This window comes from Equus asinus, chromosome 24, assembly GCF_041296235.1.
Source record: "Equus asinus isolate D_3611 breed Donkey chromosome 24, EquAss-T2T_v2, whole genome shotgun sequence".
Taxonomy (NCBI): Eukaryota; Metazoa; Chordata; class Mammalia; order Perissodactyla; family Equidae; genus Equus; species Equus asinus.
Genome location: NC_091813.1, coordinates 46,815,359 through 46,834,562, shown reverse-complemented (window position 1 = coordinate 46,834,562; position 19,204 = coordinate 46,815,359). Strand labels below are relative to the sequence as shown.

General features: G+C 47.1%; 1 protein-coding gene and 1 long non-coding RNA gene across 7 annotated transcripts in view; one reads left to right on the top strand and one right to left on the bottom strand.

The window, feature by feature from the left end:
• Positions 1-297: 297 nt before the first annotated feature.
• LOC139041851 (uncharacterized) lies at positions 298-17,582 on the bottom strand. Its single transcript, XR_011497870.1, has 6 exons — positions 17,446-17,582; positions 14,417-15,959; positions 14,111-14,330; positions 9,796-9,990; positions 2,381-2,562; positions 298-1,878 (listed from the first exon to the last, which is right to left on the bottom strand). It is a non-coding gene; the product is annotated as an uncharacterized lncRNA (long non-coding RNA).
• The window catches only part of TRAF3IP2 (TRAF3 interacting protein 2), a 40,420-nt gene continuing 38,224 nt past the window's right edge, over positions 17,009-19,204 (top strand). The window contains exon 1 of one of the 6 annotated variants that reach the window (XM_014866186.3): positions 17,009-17,557. The gene's annotated coding sequence lies outside the window, so the exon portion shown is untranslated. The remainder of the gene's footprint in view (positions 17,558-19,204) is intronic. The other 5 variants (XM_070496650.1, XM_044757165.2, XM_070496651.1 and 2 more) reach the window with 5 other exon arrangements.

Sequence of the window (19,204 nt, the reverse complement as noted above, 5' to 3'; positions counted from 1 at the left end):
TATTTCAGTTTAAGATTGAGGCTATCCCAGGCGTCTAAAGTGCTCTGTGTATCAGTCAGGGAAATTAACACCAGTTGCAGTAACAAAAGTCTCAGAAGTTGCAGAGGCTTAATACAATTTAGTCACACTCCAGTCTCATGTGGGTTGAGCATCTCTCCTCTGAGCTGTGGCTCAGGCTTTTTTCGTCTGGTGGCACCACCATCCCTTAGAGCTTCTATGAAGCCCTCTACTGGATCCCCTGCCTTCATCTGGCCATCAGTGAGGGACAGTGAACTGACAGTCTAATGGGACATTTTAGAGGCTGGATCTGGAAGTGTCATTTATTACTTCTTCTCACATTTCATCAACCGGAACATGTTGCACATTTCATCTAGAAGCAAGGAGTCTGGGGAATGTCTCCTCATGTGCTTGAAAGAAATTGAATTGGTGAGAATCTAGCTGTCACAGCCACATCTAGGAATGGTGGTGAACCTGAACTAGGAGTTTAGGGCCTGATAGTACCCGTGTCCTACCTAGAAGGGACATTTAATAATCCCATTCCATCCTGATATACATTTATGTCACCTACATAGTTTGATTTCTAGACTGTTAGAAAGCTCTCCTGCTCCAAAATACCTTCTCTAGCCTGACTATTCTGGAACTTTACCATTAGAGGAACATCCCATTGGGTTCAACACTGTCTTGATCTTTTCTTTCTCTGTTAAAATGGGTCCCAGTTATCAACTTATTGCCTCCAAACTCATCCTTCATTGCCTGTTCTTCAAAAATGGACCTGTACCCTTTAAATATTTTGCCTTTGCAGCTGGCACGATGTTACGCTTTGTCAACAGAGGATGCTGGAGAGACACTGCAGGAGAAGGGTTTTTTTGTCCTGGTTCCCTTCTGCTTGCTCGGCAGCCTCCTGTGGCTGACCAGGCTCTGCAGCACTGGCAGCTTCTCCAGTGCCCAGCTCCTCTAGTGCATAGTGACCAGCAGATTCCCTGGCACTTCCCTACCTCAGGTGGTTTTGCAGCAGAGTATTTCTGGTGAGACATGTCCCTGTGATCAACTTTCCCTGACACCCTAGAGGTCAGCTTTCCAGCAAGTTCCACCAGTACAGCACCTTCTCTGCCATCCAGTGAGCCACAGCTGTGCCCTCTTCAACAAGGTCTGGATCTGAACCCAGGAGGCCTCTTCCTCCATTACTTTCTCAGCTCTAAGCGTAGCTGTGGCTCCTCATCTGCCATTCCTATATTCTTCAGAGCTCTCTTGACTTCTTACTAACTCTGTGTTACTTTAATCCCCTGTTACCAGTTAATAGTTCTTTATATTATATTTTCCCTATCTATATTACCACGTAGTTTCTCTCTCTTGACTGGATCCAGAGTGATATGGAATGCAAATGCCCTTGGGGTAAAATTCATCAGAAGTCAATGACGTTTTGGTGTGAAATAGTTTGTTTTGTTTCCCTGGCACCTAGAGAGCAGTAAGTGCCTTGGAGCTGAGAGACGGGACAGTACGAAGAAATACTCAGCAAGGGATGATGGAAAAGTCCTAATGACAAATTTTGCCTATTTCACAGTTTTGCCATGGGCTGACTATAGCTGTTAAGTGTTAATCTTTATTTCAGAGCAAAGCGTCTTTCATTCCCCAGGGTCAGCTTAACAGCACCAGAATAGAAGGAAAGCACTGGTTTTTCTGGTGAAGCAGCAACTATTGTACTTTGATAAGCTCAGTACATTCCTCCCTTTGTTATTTTGTTTCTTAATCACACATAAAAGTGTGTTGCCATATAAAACATGAAGAGAACAGCTCTGGACGTTTTATTTCATTGAACGGAGCTGGGCTGCTCCCCGGGTGTGCATTAGCTCCTTCAGACAGGACGTTATCACCTTCAGGCTGCAATGAAAATGAGAATCAAAACCACGAGGATTGTCAGACGATGAAATGGCTCAGTTAAGGAGAGGCTGCTGTTGCCTTTCTCTGGGGGTTGTTAAAATAGGATGGCAGCTGTGTCTTTAGGATGGTGTAAGTGTGGTCTTGATTAAAAACTAGAGTAAGGGGGCTGGCCTGGTGGCATAGTGGTTAAGTTCGATGCGCTCTGTTTTGGCGGCCTGGGTTCAAGGGTTCAGATCCGGGGCACAGACCACCCCACTCATCAAGCCATGCTGTGGTGGCAACCCACATACAAAATTGAGGAAGAGGGACACAGATGTTAGCTCAGGGCCAATCTTCCTCACCACTGCCCCCCCCCAAAAAAAAATTGGAGTAGGAAGAAGACAACAAAGTTCCCTTCCAACTTAAAAATAAATTTTTTTTTATCAAAGTAATGTATCTACACAATTTAGAAAACAAATGGTACAGAGAACTTATTTAGAAAGTCAACTGTCTTTGTTCTTACCCTCCTTCTCCCACAGTCCACTGATCCTGATCCCCAGGTCTCTTCATGTTGTGTGGTATACCTTTTTCATATTCCTTCTTCAGCATTTTAATGGGTCCTTGGGAGACAGCAAAGAGAAACCCCTGTGCCCAGTCCACCATCTTGAAAAATAAGCCTTCTTCTCAACGTTGACTCATTTTTTTCTTAGGCAAGAACATAAGAAACAGAACACAGTGTTCTGAAAATTCTCTGCTTACTAAATCAAAATGTATATATATGCATGTCATTTAAACCTGTCATGGAAACACACTGCATCCATCTAGTCTAGTCTTTTGACCTTCTAGATATTTCTCTATCCTTTTGGCCGCTTCGGTTCAGAACCCAGCCTTCTTGTCCTCATCCATCTGGTGCTCTTTGGACGTTACCTTGAACATCTACATTTTAATGAATACTTTTGACATAGACCAACCGTTACAATAGCAGATTGTAACATTATCACCAGAATAAAAACAGCAATGTTGCCAATAGTGTATTGGCTACAGTCCCACAGTGCTATGCCCTGCAAAGAGAGATGAAACAGCACAGCAGCTAGAAGGAAAGTGGCAGAGGTGTGGGGTCCTCACACCGTGTCCTTCCACTCTCCGAGGAGGGTTATCCCATCTCACCATCGCCCGCTCCTCAGATGGGGCCTCTGTGTATCCCCCCACCTTGTGCCCTTTCTGACAGAAAAATGGAGGGCTGGGCGGTGCACAAAGAGAGAAATTAGGCTAAAGTGATCTTTACCCAACCGACTGCTAGTTAATCCATCTCTGCTTCACTTTATCCCGATTTCACTTTTCCTCAACTCCTCCAACACCACAGAAAGCCCTCCCCGACAGGCTCAGAAAAGCTAAAGCCATGTTTTAATTTGTCAGCAGCATCACACTCAAGTGCCTATAATCTCATGGCCACTAGTCCATCATCTTTGTTTATTAACAACTGTTTTAAAAACAGCTAAGTAAACAACACTCATAGAAAGCAACTTTATCTGGGCTGGTTTTAGTGACAGAGAAAGGGCTGGGACATCTACTTTGCAGAAAAATGCCATCGAAGCTCCTTAGCACATAATACATTTTAGCAATCAGAGCCAAAATCCAAAAGCATAATAAAGAAAGGCAAGTAAAAATGCTTATAATCGTCCTATTTTAAATGCCTTATTTCCTGCCAATCTTATATCCATTTCAGGAGAAGCGAAAGTTGCCCACTCTGCCAGTGCCTTTGTCAGCTGCCAGCTGTTACTTCCCTGGAAAAGGGGTCAGAAGGCTGCTAGTAGCTAATAGCCAGCCAGCAGCTCCGAGTAAGAACCGTCCCTCATGGGCTTTAGCTGCTGGCTGATTGTCAGCCGAGAGCTACAAGTTCTGGTTTGATAAAAGCCAGCTATAGATTTCAAACCTGCTTTTTTTTCTTTTTCCATTTGTGCTCTGAAATTGTCGCACACTCCAAATGGAACTCGGTGAGCACACGGGCCTTTATTCTGCCTTGTTGGGCACCAGCAGTTAGAGTCGTCTCTAGACAGTACTTTGCAGGGTGGGCCAGTGGGGTGAGGTGAAGCGGGATGAGGCGGGAGGCGGGGGTTCGGGGCTGGATGAGCTACCCAATGCCCGATGGCACGTGTGAATCCTGAGTGAGGATGGACCGGGCACAGAGGGTTTCATGCTTGGTCTGAGATCCAGCCTCAGACTCTTTGGTTGTTTTTTGTGACAGCAGGAGTGGAGTGGGATGTGCTCATAAGTTAGAGTCAGAATTTATTGACTGAAACTCCCTGAAATGAAATGACTCACCAGCTCGATGTGCTGGGCACGAAATCCAAATCTTAAACTGCCTCAAGGCTCCCAACTGTTCCCGTAGGCCAGCAATCCAGAATTACCTTCTCTGAGACACAGTGTGGAACTCCGAGCTCTGTAGATTTCAGGGGGTCTGGGGAGCGGTAGGGGGGCAGCAGGAATTCTGTACAATGATGTGCTTTAAATTCAGATGCTGAAGGGCTGTCATGTGCAATGCATCAACGGCGAGAAATAAACACCCAGCAGAAGCTGGCTTTGAGTTAAGGCGAGTGCACAATAAATTTCAGCTGGCTAAATTAATCGCTCACTGCTTGTTGTGAATATTAATCCCAGGGAGGGAGCTGGCTTCAACCCAATCAAAAGACAGGTGAAAACTGCAGACAGCAAAACATTTGGGATCTTTAGAAGGAAGGCTTACCGGTGAGCCAAGCATTGATGCTGAGTCCCAAAGAGAAGCAGAATCTGAAAAACAGCCCTCTTGCTTTATAGACACAGCTGTGCTGCAAGGACCAGCTAACCCTGCCCTCAGCCCCGCCTCTCGCCTCTAGGGCCCCCCAGGGACTTGTATGGAGGAGGGTCTTGCCTGAGGGTGTAGCAGATGAAAGAGCCAAGACTCCTAATATTTTTTCTATTGAGGTAAAATATACGTAACACAAAATTTACCATTTTAACCATTTCCAAGCGTATAAGTCAGTGGCCTTAAGTACATTCGGAACGTTGTGGAACCATTACCATTATCAATTTCTAGAATTTTTCCATCATCCCAAACAGAAACTTTGACCCACTAAATGATAGCTCCCTGTTCTCTCCTCTCCCAGCCTCTAGTAACCTGTCTTCTGATTTCTTTCTATGAATTTGACTATTCTAGGAACCTCGTATAGGTGGCATCATACAATATTTGTCCTTTTACGTCTAGCTTATTTCTCTTAGCATGATGTTTTCAAGGTTCATGCATGTTGTAACCTGAATCAATACTTCATTCCTTTTTAAGGCTGAATATTCCACTGTATGGATATAACACATTTTGTTTACCCATTCTTCCGTGGATGGATATTTGGATTATTTTCACCTTTTGACTACTGTGACTAGTGCTGCAATGAACATGTGTGTCCAAATATCTGTTCAAGTCCCTGCTTCCAATACTTTGGGGGAATATGTTTCTATTTGAGGAATTGCCAAACTGTTTCCTAACTTGTTTTTAATATTTCTAAAATTTCTGATGTAACAGAAAGAAAAAAATCATTACAAAAAGATAAAATGATGATCACTTTTGGCGTTTAGGGACTAGTATTGATCTCAGTGGTAGATGCCTGTTTATGGAATGACCTTGATGGATCATGGTTGGCTGTGAAAGGTGAGATTCCTTTCACTGGTCAGGAAGGAGAAAGTTACCACCAAGCAAAGGAACTTGATGGTACTGCCTGATAAAGTTGCAAGAATATTGTCTTCCCTGGTGGTACTGAGACGGGAGTCTAGGGCCCTGAAAGGAGGGAGAGAAGGGGTCTCTGGAGAGAGGGGACCAAGCTCTATACCACTCAGGTCAGGGGATCCTAAGGTAAAAGATGGCCAATGAGATATTCGCCAAGACAAAGATGGGCAGTGAAGCTAGAATGCCTCATAGTTGGTTCTAAATTGCTCTAATAATCTTACTTGGTCTGCCCTGGGCTATAATTCCCCTCCACTGTCCCTAAACCTTCAGCTAAAATCTGTTAAGTGCAATGGAGTTGTGATATTGGCCCTCTGAGCAAATAGGAAGAATGAGAGTGAAGCCCAGAGTCACATGCAGGCAGGAAAGCCCTGCTTAGGAAACGTTCCAACAGGCCGGAAACCAAGACTCACCCTCTCAGAGATGAGCAAAATGCACAGCCTGTGAAACAGAACTGTGTGGGTCTCGGGGAGTGGGGGACACCAGGGCAGCTTAGATTAGACCTAACTTCCCATCACTACGAGGAACATCCCCAAGCAAGTCGTTCTGGGGCAGGTCAGCCCTGAGCAATGAGGAACAAGGACTGGCTTTGGAACGTGAACTTGCTCAGACAGACCCACCCCACACTGCCACAGGACCTTGTAAAGTGCTGTCGGCCTCAGGAAGGCCGCTGTGGGTGTCAGAACCTTGATTCTGCTGCTCAGATAGGGTCACCTTGTCCAGAGAGCCATCTAGAGAAACACAGGGGAGTTTCTTTAATCAAGGCTTTAAGCAACAACAGCTTTGTTGAAGTGACCGAACCTGCACTGCGGGAAGAATTAGGAGTAGTTTTATCAGTCTCTAGTTACACTTTTACACAACAAACTGAAAGACTCACCATCATTCTGGTTCCAAGACAAGTCCTGTGTTTCTCTTCGCTAAGGGTCTGGGGACGCAGCCTGTGTGACTAAGGGATTCCCCTCTGGGCTCCTCGGTGTGGCCTCTCTTCTGCACCTCCTGCCTTGTTCCCAGGCCTCATAGCCTGCTCTGCACGGGTGTTTATACCCGCATCAGGGCCCTTATCACTAAGCCTTAGTCTTTGCCATGTAAAAAGGAAAGCAATTGATACAAAAAATAAATCACTGCAGGCGTGTGTCTGAATTCTGGAGGTGTGCGATGGGTGTGCAGGGGAAGCCAAAGGAAAATGGCTTGATTGTTTAGGAAAACACCTGTTTGGTTACGAACGGTGAGCCTCCCAGCACAGTCTGGAAGGAGAACTCAAGTGATCTGCATAATGAGACAGCAGGAATTTGGGGGTTTTCCCCAAGCACCAAGAGAGACTGGTGTCCCATTACCCAGAATAGGGTGAAAGCCGTCCATCTGCACAGGCTCCAAAAAATGGCTGGGGTCAGGGCTTAAGGAGAAAGTACCTCCAGTGAGAAATTCTCCTTGACAGGCAAAGCTGAGGATCCTCAGAATAGCAGTGCCACCCTTGGGTCCTGTGCTTTAGACCCTGGCTACTCAAACTGTGGTCCACAGAACAGCAGCATCAGTATCACCTGAGATAGAAGTGCAGACTCCCAGGCTCGTCTGGGCTTACTAAGCCAGATCTGTCATTGAAGAGATCCCCAAACAATTTATATGGACGCTAAATTTTGATAAGAGATGTTTTAGAGCATTGGCCTGCAACTTTGGCTGTACATTGGAATTACCTAGGAAACTTAAAATACTGACAGCCCCCCACAAGAGCTCTCAGGTGATTCGAATATGCAGCAAAATCTGAGAACCACCGCCTTGGAGGGCTCCCATCTGGCCTTTTTCCAGCTATGCTCCTGTGCGCAGGGCGAGGTGTCTGTGGGCCAGTGATGTACTGATAAACAGGCTCTCTAGGAAAAAAATCCTGATTTGTAGATTGCAATGTTTGCCAGGTCCCATTGTGTAAATATTCTCACCACACCATAGCTGATTTCAAGCTACCAGTGTGATGCCAGTGAAAGTGGAGTTAGGAAGAGCTGATTCGGCCCTCAGGAGCCTGTGCTAGCCAGCCCAGCACTGCATGGGGCCAATGGGTGTGTCCACACTGAGCCTCTCCCCTCCTTGGGGACCACAGAATTCCCTGATCTTATGCAGGCCTCTTCCCAAAGAGGGTGCTACAGAGTTCAAACGTGGGCTGGGGTGTTCACACAGGAGGTCCCTCATGGGCAGGATGGGGCTGGTGTCAGGCAAAGCGTGGGAGAGAGAGTGAGAACTGGGCCTCTGTTTGTCCTCCTGCCCCATCCCTGTAAATGTAGGAGTGAACCTGCAGAATGGTCATGCCCCATTTTGAATTTGCAGGTCTTTGCTGAACTCTGCCATGGTGTGGTGACCCTCTGCTATCACCAAATATTTCTAGTCCTTAAGAACAGTTTTGGCTTAGGTGTGCTTTGGGGAATATGGGGGAGAGACAGTGCTCTTGCACTGGGTGAGGGAAGGGGACAGAGGACAGCAGATGCTGGAGGAAAAAGAGAACTTAAAGGGATCAAGAATTTAAGTGGGAATAACCAAGAGAATATAACTCAACCACTACCACCCAGAAATTCTTGGAAATGTTGGGGAAGCTGCTGGACTTCCCACAGGATGTGGGAGACGGACTTGAGTCATTTTCTTTGTTTGTTAAGGGAAAGATGATCTCTAAAGTCTGGACGGTTTAGGTCAGAGCCCAGAGCCTGGAGTTAGACTGCATGGGGTAAAGTCCCAGCTGCACCACTTACTAGCCTTGTGGCCTTGGGCAATTGGCTTCAGTTTCCGTTTCTGTGTGTCTCCCTTACCAGCCCCAGGAGTGTGTCAGAGGAGGCAGAGAGCATGCGGACGGCGGACAGTTGGCCAGATCTGGGGCAGGAAAGGGTCAAGGGGAACAAAGGACCTGGTGGCAGTCGCAGTGGAAGGCCTGGAGGGGTGGAGCCAGTGAGGAGGCGAAACAACCCCCTCTGTGAGAGGAGTCTCTTGGGAAGATGGTACCCTGAAAGAAGGGCACCCAGAGCCGACGAAGGGAAGTGATTAATGACAAGGAGTCGAAGACAAACATTACCTCCTTCTCAGGTGTCGTTAGCCTTGGACCTCCCTCTGCCTCCCGCCCAAATGCCAGTTAATATTTCCTTTAAAATAGTCAGAGTGTGAGGGCTTGAACCCCACCTATTGCCAGAAATTAAGCTCCCTCAAAGGGCCTGAGAGCAACCCAGAATGCTGACGTTTCTGCTGTGTGTGTGTGTCTGTGTGTGTGTGAGAGAGAGAGAGAGAGAGAGAGAGAGAGAAAGAGAGAGAGGTTGTCTCACGGGTTATCAAGGTCTCATGGCTTTAGCTTCCTTGTCAGCCTCAGTGCCAGTCAGTGGCCGGCTCCCCTTTGCTTGTCTGTTTCCAGCTTGGAACTAGCCCATCTTCAGGGAATCCCAGCCTACAACTTCTTCTCTTAGACTAGCTCACCTCCTCACAGAGGACATGCCCTCTATATAGGGTCCTGGCCCTATCCAGGAGGCCCCAAGAGAGGAAGATCTTATTCTCCCATTTTGGTCTAAGGCTTGTCCTAGTCCTCAAATCCTTCCTATGGTTGAGCTCGTCTCAAGATTGCTAGTAACGGAAATGCTCACAATCTTCGGGGAAAACCTATCTCCTACCTAAAGCTCTTGTGGGGGAAGGGGGTTTGAGATGCAATTATAGCAGGAAAATCCCAATAAGGCGATCAATTCAAAGTCAAATAGAAGTCTTGTAGAATATTACATGCCTAGGACATAGGTTCTGGTGTCATCAGGGACCCAGATTCCTTCCAAGTTGTTGCTCCACCATCCTTGGGGTGTTGCTGTCAACCACTTGGTCCCCAAGAGCTCACCCCCACCACTAAATCCATGGTCAAGCCAATGAGAAGGGGAAAGAAGAGGAGAAAGGCATGCCCCTTTGCTTGAAGGGCATGACACTTCTCATATCTCATTAATCAGAGCTTAGTTCACACGACCATCCCTACCTGCAGAAAGGCTGGGTAATATAGTCTTTATTCTGGGTGGCCATTTGCCCAACTAAAGATTCTATTACTATGGCAGAAGAAGAGAATGGATACTGGGGTTAACTCTCAGCCTCTGCTGTAGGCATCAACAACCCAAACTAGGTTGAGCCACACCAAGCTCAGTCCAGTTTCTTGAAAGGGTCTCCTGGGGAAGGTGAAGAACAAGTCAGCTTACCCTTCCAGGAGAGCCATGGTGAGCTTTCAGAGGGGTCTTGCTTGTCATGCTTTTTCATTATCTTAAGATAAGAGCAAAGTGCCCAGTGGGACAAAGACTGTTTCCACAGGGAACCCAAAAGGCCGGCATGGACCTGAGGCCCTGCCCTCACTGACATGAAGACACGCAGGCTCTCCTCCACATCTTGACCCTGTGCTGAAGAGAAAAAGAGAAAAATGCCAAAAGACTGAATAATTACCAAAGAGAGACCAAACTGAGAGACTGAATTCACCTTGACTGGCAAGCATAAGGTCTTTTCCCTACTTTTGAGTGAAATGTGAGCTCATGAGGAAAGCTAGAATGGTATAGAAAAAAAGGTTGTGGGTTTTTTGTTTTCTTTTGGGCTTTTCTGGCAAAATCTCAAAGTAGAATCTCTCTGTCTCTCTCTCTCTCTCTCAACACACACACACACACACACACAGTAAAATTTACTGGCCTTATTGGTTTTCAGATGCAATTCTAAGAACATCTTTCTTATAGATAGCATCGCTATCCCTCTTTACGCTTGCTTCTATATGCATTCTGCCAACCAGGCAAAGCTGAAAGGGAAGATCTTTTAAATTAAGAGAATACATAATTTTTCTCCTGCCAGGAAGGTGTGAGCAGTAAGACAGCAAGCTTAGAGAGCAAAGAACAACTCTGCTTGTATCTGAGCTTTTCTGTGGTCTGAGAGGCAAGTGGTCACTCTGTCCCCAGAACAGAGTACAGAGCAGGGCGGGCAAAAGCCCTCAAGAGGTATGTGGTTCCACCTTTGGTTTTTCCCCAACTGGATCCTCACGTGGGGTTGGATTCTCTGATCTGCAGTAAAGTCTCTGACACATGATACATCCTTATTCAATTGTTAGCATAGAAATGTCTTATTGCTGCATATGAATATTTTAGTATTATCTGATATTTTGTTGAGTTTTCTTTCCCTTACAGTATTGACTGTTAACGGATTCTCTGTACTAATTGAGTTGTGCATTTATTTAATATTTATTATTATAATAATAGCTAATATTTACCAAGCACAATGCCAGACACTGCACACAGGTCATTTTATAGAGTCTTCATAATAATCCCATGGGGCTGCTGTGGACAGTTGTGCAGTTTGCAGCCGGCCAAGGAAGCAAGTGGGGCTAAGATCTACCCTGGTCCCCACTCACCAAGCTCTGTGCTGGGGGAGAGGCTTCACCCCCCTGGAGGACAGAAATGTTTTCTTCACGTAAAGGCAGCAGCCAGAACTGGTGCATTTGGAGCCTTGACTACCCATTTAAGAGAAACCTTACTATTCCCATTACCCAGCTTAAGAAACCGAGGTACGAGGAAGTCAAGAAACTTCCCTAAGGTCACACAGCTGGCAGGAGGTGGAGTGAGGACTCAAATCAAGAGCCTGACTCGGAGCCGGGGCTCTTAACCTGGATGCTTTTGGTGCAATGTCTTTCCCACTCCCTGGGAATGCTCTGTCTTAGGTTGTGAGGGCCCGGAAGACGGGCATTCACGTCCACGGGACTTGCCTTAGGTTCTATGCAACACACTATGTCAGTGAGTGCGTGAAGTGCTTTCTTGACCCTAAAGGCATGATTGCTCAGGTTCTGTGGCCAGACGTCTCCAGCTACCGCACCCAGCTGCGTTAGGCTGGAATTTCACAGGGTAAAAGGAAGAGAAGAGGCATGGAGAACTGTCAGCGCAATGAGACCCTGTGGAAATCAAGCCTCTAGATTCTCCTTTCTAGGATGTGCACAGTTCGGATGACACACAAAAGTGTGGAGGCTGGAAGTTAGGCAACAAGTTTGCTCAATGGGGAGGCTTTAACGTGAACCTCCTCTGCGTCTACACCTCACATCTTCGTGGAGCCTGGAAGATCAGTCTGTCCATAAAAGACATCGCCCTTCTAAACTTGTGCCTGAAGTTTCCACCATTTAGTGTGTTTCTTTGGGTTGTGGTTGCCCTGCCTGCCACTGCCACCCTTCTGTTCCTCCCTGCTGGCTCCCTGATGCCTGAAATTCCTTTAATATGGAACAAAGGCTTTCAGTTCATAGAGGGTGATGAGGCTTAAAATGCAAGCACCCCTCCGAGAGGCAGCGTATTGATTTAAATTCACACCATGTAACTTGGGTACAAATGAGTGATCAGGATTTTTTCCTGAGAGCACCTTTTGATGAGAGAAAGGCAGAGGAGAGAATAAGGACACTAGAAAAAAACAGTGTGAGAGGAAGGGCAGTGTAGAGAGGGAAAAGGGCACAGAAAGCCGATGAAGCTGTGTGACTTCAGCATACGTCCGCACCCACCTTGCCCCTGCAGTGGCTACCAGGCAGCATGGTGCAGGGGAAGGTGTGGCCTCCTTGGGGAGTCAGATCTGGTTTGAAACCCAGCTAGGTAGCCCTTGCAAGCGACCTAACTTCTGTGCACCTTAATTTCCTCCCTTGTGAAATGAGGGTCTAAAACCTGCCACACAGGGCTGCTTTGGGGATTTTATTTTATTTTAAATTGTGGTGAAATACACATAACATAAAATTTACCCACTTAACCATTTTTAAGCGTACGAGTTCAGCGGCATTAAGTACATTCACATTGTGGTGCAGCCATCACCGCTATCCATCTCCAGAACTCTATTCAGCTTGCAAAACTGAAACTCTGTCCCCACTAAACAAGAACTGCCCATTCCTCCTTGTCTCCAGCCCCTGACAACAACCATTCTGAGTTCAGTCTCCCTGAATTTGACTATTCTAAGTACCTCATATGAGTGGAATCATCCAGCATTTGTCCTTTTATGACTGGCTATTTTACTTAGCATAATGTCCTCCAGGTTCATCCATGTTGTAGCACGTGTCAGAATTTCCTTCCTTTTTTAAGGTTGAATAATATTTCATCATATGGATACACCACATATTGTTTATCCTTCATTCATCCAACACTTGGGTTGATTCTACCTTTTGGCTATTGTGCATCATGCTGCTAAGAACATGGTATACAAATATCTCTTTGAGACCCTGCTTTCAATTTTGGGGGGTACATACCCAGAAGTGGGATTGCTGGATCATGTGGTAGCTCTATTTTTAATTTTTTGAGGAACTGCCGTACTGTTTTCCATAGAGGCTGCACCATTTTGCATTTCCTACCAACAGTGCACAAGGGTTCCAATTTCTCTACATCCTCGCCAACACTTTTTTTTCTTTATAGTAACCATCCTAATTTTTAAATGTAACCTAAATAAAGCTGCCCATGTACATGTCCAAACATTGAACAATTGAGAACACCCAACTAGAGAAGACTTGGCAAACAGTGTAGGATTATTTATCCTAGGTTTTCTTGAAGGGGTGTCGAGTGGTTTCTCTCTCGCTGCCACACTGCTGTGTCTCCTCCCCCTCCTCTGCTGGGCTCATGCTACTTTCTCATTGTCGCTCTCCAAACATCCCTCTCTCATCTGACTTGCCCTGCTGTGTTGGGCCTCCATGGGAAGCAGAATCTGGTCTCTATCTGCTATTCTCTCTTGGAAAGCAGCTGTCTGGAATTCTGATGAATAAATTTCTCCACTTCATTATACAGATGATGAGAATCACTTGGCACATAGTAGATACTCAGTAAATGGTAGCTAATCTTATACAGTCATGCATTGCGTAACAAATGGGAAACTTTCTGAGAAATTCATCATTGAGCAATTCCATTGTTGTGCAAACATCATAGCGTGCACTTACACAAACCTAGATGGTATTGAACATGTGGTCTGTTGTTGACCCAATGTCAGTGTTTGGTCAATACCTCATAGAGATATCATGAGCATTAAATGAGTAAATGCATGCAAAGTTCTTAGAATACTGCTGGTACTCCATAAGCAATATCTGAAGGTTAGCTCCCATTATTGTGGTGGTAGTAATGGGGAGCCCAGTGTGTTAGGACTAAATCATTTTTTAGCAAGAGAAGCTGCCAACAACTTTGGTTCTGGTTGATGACAAAGAGAGTCACTTTGAAGCAGATAACCTTTGGCTTCTGGGAGAACCTAGAGTGATTCCCTTTAAGTAGGCAGATGTAAGGTGGGTAGGCAGCCACTGCCCTTGGGAAATGGTATGACAGGACCTTTTGTAACTTGACAAAAGCTGCTGTTCCCAATATCCCCTTAGTAGGGGAAAGAGATGAAAAATCTGTACTGGGGTCAAGGAACCTCTTGGAAAGAGAAAGATTGAGAGCTAATTCTTTCCTTGTGAGGGTCTGCATTACCAAGATCTCTTTGCTAGATTTGTTAGGTGCTGATTCAGTCTGCTGACAGAGCAGAAAACAGTTCCAGAGGGGAACTCACCTCGAAGGAAGGGGCACCCGCACTAGTGGAGCAGGACCAGGGGCTGAGTGGGGAGTGGAGGAGGAGGGCGGTGATGGCTTCTGGCATCTGCCTGGGTCTGGCAGCCCCTCTGGACGAGAAGCTGCCCACCAAGCAGTGGAGAAGAAGCAACCGGTGACTCTTCAGCTTTGTCTAGGGGCAAGTCGGCTGGGAACTGCCTGCATCGCCACAGTTTTTGCTTCTGAAGGAGACGGAAGAACATGTTGAGAATTTTTCGATTGCCGTGCCTGGCACCTAGGGCATGTCTGGAATAAGGCAAGCACTCACCAAAGCTTGAGGGACTGGAGTAACTGAAGGGCAGGACTCGACACTGGGAGCCTGAGTGTTTCTTCTCTCCTGCCTCCATCCCAGCAGGGGCTGCACGACTGAGAAGTTCTGGAGAGAGTTGCCACTGGTGTCTGAGCGCCAGGGACCCTTCGAACAAGGACCATTCCCAGGGGAGTGCATGATGGGAGTTTCTTCTCTTCCTCGTGGTGTGTCACAGTTTCACTCTGCGCTTTCAGCACTTGAAAGCATAGAATTTAAAAATGGAAAATCCAGGTCTGTCCAAGGAATGAATCCCTTCCTTTCTCTTCCTTTCTTTTCATAGTTTAATGATGTGGAATGGAGAGTCTGAGCTTTAGGTCCAAATGGTTTTGTTTTGTTTTGTTTATGGAGATGGAGAGAGCTGACCTTTATCTAATTATGCCTCTTGCAAGAACACTGAGCAACTCAAGAATTTGGCAAACAAGAGTCCTCGCCTCCTAGACTTTTAACCAGAGGCAGAGGGCTGACCCACATCTTGGTTACGCCATCCATTATTTACACAGCAGCCATCACCCTATAAACACAGTACCAGGGGAACTGGCACGGTCTCAGCCCCACCCTTTTATTGCCTATACCTTTTTTTCCCTCTTAAGCGTTGTCAAGAATTGTGCAAAGAAAGCAAGTCACCCATCTTCCACCCAAGCATGTAGGAAGGAACAGACTACAACAAGGTAACGAAGGGAGGGGAAGTAACATCCATCTGGAAGTGAGACGGTTCTGGATTCCTTCTCCAAAGACTAGCTGTGTGACCTTGGAGAAGTTACTCAGTGTCTCTGAGCTTCAGAGTCCTCCCAGATAAAGTGGGAATGACAGTATACAGGACTGTTTGGGGGACTGAACGCACTAACAGGTAGTGTATGGTAGGTCCTCAGTGAAGAGTTCTTCTCCTGTGATGGTGGCTAAAAGCATGTGTGTGTTAGCCTGAAAACACCAGTGGGGTCTCCTGGGGGCCAGAGGTGTTCATTTCCAGACTCTGTGACACTTTCCCTGAAATCTGTACTTCCCTGTGACTGCCTCAGGCATGTTCACATAGAATTTTCTCGTACTGAGGACACTCTCTCTGAACAGTTTACATCCGCAGGCTGCTTTTCAGGAGGCCCTGAGGTAGGAAATGTTAAATCATTCTCCCAGGTGCCTGCCTTTCTGCTCAGGATAAATGGAGGCAGGAGGAAGGCCCAGCCAAGAGCAATTAAAAGTCACACTACAGCGCTTGGGCTCATCCCTCGGAGCCCTTAGGCCTCACATCTGGGAAACAGCTGGTGGAAGAAATGGAAAAAAAGACGCCCCTTGTTCTTCCTGACGGGTTGTGTCCCAAAGGTAGCACCTCAGAGAAGCATCTTCCAGGCTTCCCCAGTCCGTTTATGGGCACCGAAGAGAAGTGGAAGCATTCTCTTGTTTCTCCCATGACGCTCTTCCTCTCTTTGCTGTCCTCATCTCCAAACACAGACAGCCTTTTCAAAGTGTCCTGGTACCAACACTCCAGAGAATGCTGTTTTCCCCTAACCTAAAAAAGATTATTATACTAATAATTTCAAGGCAGAAAGTTCAAGGCCAAGGTAATAAGTACTATTTCTTTTAATCTTTATTCTTTTTAATGAATAAAGTACCACGCGCTTGTTGTGGAAAAGGGAATCAAGGGCCCATATGCGCAAATAGTCTAAGAGCTCTCTATTCTCTCTCACTCCCCTCAGTCCCGCTCCCTGGAGGTGACTACCCCTTAGCAGTTTGGCATGCATCCTTCCAGACATTTCTGTCATTCTTGGGCATTTGAAGATATATAGTGATTTTCTACTATGTTCTGGGCGGTGTTGGGTGCTGGGACCTATGGTGAACAAATCTATATACGTATGTATGTGTGTTTATCTGTCATATATATGAGCAAAAATGAGACCATGTTTCTCAAAAAAAAAATCTCAGAGTGACTTTTCCATGCTAGTATGTAGAAATAAACATATAGATAAAGAAACATCTGTAATTTTTAACGGCTGTGTAGTTTTCCATTGTGAGGATATACCATAATGTACATATATAACCTGTACATGCTGATTTAAAAACAAGCCTCATTCCCTTTGCTTGTAGGATGTGGAGCAACCCGCTTCACATGGCCCGCTTGAGCCACGGGGATGCTCTGGGGCCCGTCCCCTGCACAAGGGTGGACAGACGGCTAGCTCAGTGGGCTGGCGCTCCATCAAGGCCAGCACCAGGAGCACGATGTGCCTGTCCAGGCACCCTGCAGTGGTGCCCAGCTGGCCAGTGGCATAACCGAGTTCACACTCAGCTCTCTCTGACCCCAGAGCTCCTGCCCCCACAGCTCGCATCACACTCTGCTGCCCCCGCCCTCCTGTCTGGCCACTGGTTGAACAAGGAGAGGGGACGGAGAGGAAATAAACTCGAGGTCCTGAAAAATGCAGTCAGGGGAGGACTGTGTATGTGTTTTCTTTAAAGTAGTCACTTTTTCATGCTTGTTGATGGGGTGGACCGTGTGTGTGTGTGTGTGTGTGTGTGTGTGGTCTGTGTGCACTCGCTCGCTGTCAGGGGGATGAGCAGTGCGTCCTCCCTCCGTGGGTAAGGGCAGCAGATGCTCATGTTTTAAGCAGTCAGAGATAGTAAGAAGCTCTTGCTTCATTTTCCTCCCTATTATCTGCCCCAATCTCCTCCTTTGGAGCTGCGACTGACTAACTGATCTCAACGCCCCAGTTCCAGCCCTCCCCAGGCGCTTCTCAGGCTGGGGCGCCGCGGCAGCGCTGGGGTCCAGGCAGGGCAGATGTTCGCCGGCAGTCACTTAGCTGGGTGGTGAAAACAAAAATGCAGCCTAATTGGTCAGTGGCCTTTTCTAGTGAATGAAGGAGGTTTCTGTTTTAAGAACTAAAGTGACTTCTCGGCTGTTGATTCACTGCCCACAGGGAGATTTATGAAACGAGGCTTCCTAGCTTGGGTAGAAATTTGCATACAACTTCCACTTCCTGCTCAGAGCCTGTTCGACGACTTACCTGGGCCCGGGCAGGGAGGAGGGAGGCCGGGAGCCACCGAAGGTGGAGACACAGGAGGAGAGAGAGCGGGACCACCCTGGGGCCTGGCCTGTCTGTGCGCGGAGGTTCGAAGGTAAGTTGTTCAGAGTTGTCGCCTGCCTAACCTCTGACCCATTTTCCAAAACACTGTTTTCTCCTCTACTGCAGTGTTCTGCCTTCCTTTCCTCTCCCCATCTTTAATCTGTTCGTGTAGAGACCAGCTCGGGCTGAGAAGTGGCAGGCTTCTGCTGCGGGAAGGTGTCGGTGGTTGGGAAATTCAGGCAGGCGACCGGGGAGTAGCTCTCGGAGGAGGGGAGGCGGCCCTCTGGTGCGTTTCGGAGCTGTCTGGGAACCATTTGAGTACTTCGTGTCCCCACAAGTTTCGATTAAGACAAACCCCCCCCCCCCCCCCCCACCTTCTCCGCGGACGGCGAAGATGAAGAAATTGGCTTCCAGCCCCAGAACACGTCAGCGGCAGAGATGGAAGGGGAACTCTCAAGTTTTCTCCATCTCTGTTTCACGCAGGGAAAAAATCAACACCGCGTTCCTGGGCGCGGGGTTTGGCCCCGGCCCTGCGCTGGCTGCGAGCTGCCTTCTCAGCATCCCCACACCCTCCACCCTCCCCAGCTCCCCAGACAGTTGCTGGCCCTGGACGGAGCCTTCAGGGAAAATAAGGGGAGAAACGCTACTACTTGGTCTTAGAAGCTAATTAAGCTTCTTCACATGCCATTCAAGTTCAAGACGGTCTCTTAGAATACGGGGACATTTTTAAATGAAGGGAAAAATAGAGACCAAATAAATAATTAAAAAGAGAACAGGAAATTTGATTTCAAGTTCTCACCCCTGCTCCTTGCTGGCTCTGCGACTTAAGCAATTCACTTTGGCTTCCCTCAGCTTGGATTTCTTCATCCATAAAATGTGGGGTGGGAGTCAGGGTGGAGAATTAATGTGATTTTGTCTAAATTCCCTTCTACCAAAATCAGGATAGGGTAATGGGAGTCCCAGAGGGGTAGCTGTAATGGGTGGTCTTAGAAGACTTGTTTTGTTTACTGAGTTTTCAAAACTATTAATTTTACCTCCTGCTACTGCATGGTTAGTCCCTGGAGGAAAAGGACTTTGTTTCTTAATCCTTTTCTACGGCCCAGCGCCCAGCATACTCTCAAACGCCTCGTAGGTGCCCAGGCTCCTTCCGCATAAGGTGCTCTGAGTTCTGCCTCACCCATCTGCTCTCAAGGCAAAAGGTAAAGCATAGTCTGGGTGAAAGGCTGGGCAGCCACGTGGCTCCGCCGGAGGGCTGCCTGGAATTGAGGCGTTATTATTGGCTTGAGCTAAATAGGAGAAAACAGGGGGTTTCTTGAATTAGTTCACGTCCCATTTGGGTTACCCAGGAAGAGCTGACCTGCCCACTTGCCCACAGAGTCAACGCAGGCCAGAGACTTGGCAGACAAGCCTGGCTCCAGGAGCCGGCGTTACTGACTTAGCTGGAGCTGGAAACCACTCCTTGGCTAGACCAGTCACTGTGTGTGGGGCCTTTAATGGGAGGTGAAAGGAAGCCATGAAGCACATCCTGATACCATGTAAGGCTGATGACCGTGATTGGACACGTTAGATTCCAGACTCACAGAATCCTTAACCTCTTCCAAACCACCACATTTTTTGTTTTGTTTTGTTATTGTTTCTTCTGGGCAATTAGTCTCCCTCTACAGTTTGAACAGGCCCTGGCTGACGGGACAGGCTGACT